Genomic DNA, 2,076 nt, shown 5'->3' with positions numbered 1-2,076 from the left:
AGATTCCAGAAGCCGGAGGAGAAAGAGTGGCAACTCGGCGGATCCACCCCTGGACGGGGAGTGGGGGTGGGGCACGAGAGAACCAGAACTCCGGGAACGGTCCCCTGGCCGCGGGAGGGGCGGGACTCAGAGTCAGGGCCAAAGTGTCCCGGAGCGCAGAGACCGCGGGGGCCGGGTTAGACACTGTACCTTGGGGAACAAAACCGTGAAGGCTAATTAGGACAAGTCGGAACAGGGAACCGGGACGAGAGGAGAAGAGAGCGCTCTCCTTGTTGGACAGTGTCTGGGGCGGTCGCAGGCAGCGCGGGAGCAGAGTAGCCCGGACCAGGGCGACCTTCGTCCTCTGTGCGAAGTTGTTCTGGGCTCGATCTACACGTTAGGGTAGAGAGCCGTGACAATCCCCCGTATACTTGGTGACTGGGGCTCCGGGGAAAAGATCGCGCGTGCAAGCGGCGGACAGTCGGCGTGTGGTGTGTCCACGTGTACGGGCTCGGGAGGGGAGGGGGCGCAGAAGGCGTGACAAAGACGGACTTTGTGTGCGCCTAGCTCCAGCCCGCAGCAGCGAACTGTGCTCGGCATGTGTCTCACGGGAGAACCAGGACGAAGGTGACAAAAGCTGGGTATCCAACACCGAGAGAGGAGAGACGGGCCAAGGTACCCCTGCGCTTGGCCGAGCGCGCGCGCTGGGAGATGCTAGGAGGGAGCGCTCGCCCGCGGGGGTACCGGGCTGCACCCCGCGCCGCTCGCCAGAGAGAAAGCAGAGTCCAGAAAGTGAGTGCGCGTGAGTGCGCGTGAGTGCGCGCGCGCCTGCCGCGGGGGCGTGGCAGTAAACAGCAACAACCCACACGCCAGCCCCTCCTGGAACTCAGCGCTCCGCACTCCCTCCGGGGCCGGAAAGTGCGACTCGGCCGAGCCCGGAGGTGAGTCGGGGCGGGGAGGGCCGGGCGGGCTTTGTTACTGAGTAAACGGATTAGACGTACCTGGAGCGCAGCGAGCTCCCGATTAGCTCCCTGAATGGAGGTGATGTCACGGTGATGCAGGCGCCAGCCCACCCTAGTTGGGAGAGAGCCCTGCGCAGGGAGAGGCGGGCTCCACAGCGAGCGACCGAGCGCGGTTGGCTGTGCCAGGGTCCCCAGGAGAAGTAGGCCCAGCTCTCCGCGACCCCGCCCGGGCCTCGCCACCCCAGCCAGGGCTGGGCCAGGCCCCACGCTGAGTCCCTCCCACCTCCGCCCCTACTGGGGCTGGAGTTGGCCCGGAACGCCGGGCAGCAGCCGGGCGGGCGGCACGTCCCAGGTAAGGCAGCTGCCTCTCCGTTCCGCCCTCCGCCTCAGGCCGCTGTGGGGAGCAGTGCTGGCGCGAAGTGGTCGAGGGCTGAGGCGGGAGCTGGAGGTTCTGAGGGCGGGGGACGCCGGGCCAACTCCGTTCGGTAGCAGAAAGTTTCCAAACCTGAGCTGACTGGGGACTGGGAGAGGGGAGAGCCGGCATCGTGGCTCGGATTGAAGGGCGGGGAAAGGACTCCACGGTCGGGGTCTCCATGGCGCGCCCTCCACTCCTTTGCCTCTCTGTGCAAGTTCACGGTCAACAGTGACGCTTGGTCGGCCTCCTTTCTGCTGCGTGCTATTGCAATGGGAAAGGCAGGTTTCTGTGACCCGCCCTCACCCACAGAAAATGAGAGAAAAGAGAGCGGCCGGCTATGCTCTTTGCATTTGGATGGTGGAGGGAGAGTGGGTTTAGATCCCAGTGGAGGGGGCTGGGATGGAGGGAACCTGAGTGAAGTGGGAGAGCTCGGAATCTCCCAGCCGGGAGTTTGGAATTTCAAACTATCAAAGTGTTTGTACTTGCCGCCTGGCCACTGGGTCCTGACCCTCTGCCTGGCCTTTTCAGGGTCTTTCCACCTCTGCTCTCAAGCCTGCAGTTTTATACCCAGGAAACTCTAATCACTTAAACCTCCCCAGGGTCCTGATCCTGAAACCCCTGGACCAGAATGTGCTGTAGTTAGGTTTTGTGCTCCTGGAGCTCAGTGTCTCCTGTATGGCTTCTAATGTGGCTGGGGGAGGGAGTGCTGTTGGGGGGTGG

At 63.9% G+C, this 2,076-nt stretch overlaps 1 protein-coding gene across 2 annotated transcripts in view; it reads left to right on the top strand.

Moving 5' to 3' along the window:
* The first annotated feature begins 775 nt into the window (after positions 1-775).
* The window catches only part of GPRC5C (G protein-coupled receptor class C group 5 member C), a 12,548-nt gene continuing 11,247 nt past the window's right edge, over positions 776-2,076 (top strand). Inside the window, exon 1 of one of the 2 annotated variants that reach the window (XM_003786159.3) lies at positions 776-920. The gene's annotated coding sequence lies outside the window, so the exon portion shown is untranslated. Of the gene's footprint in view, positions 921-1,206; positions 1,294-2,076 lie in introns of those variants that run through there. The other variant, XM_012803223.2, reaches the window with a different exon arrangement.

Source organism: Otolemur garnettii, unplaced genomic scaffold (genome assembly GCF_000181295.1).
Source record: "Otolemur garnettii isolate 467f Iridium unplaced genomic scaffold, OtoGar3 scaffold00018, whole genome shotgun sequence".
Classification (NCBI taxonomy): Eukaryota; Metazoa; Chordata; class Mammalia; order Primates; family Galagidae; genus Otolemur; species Otolemur garnettii.
This window is presented reverse-complemented; position numbering and strand designations above follow the sequence as displayed.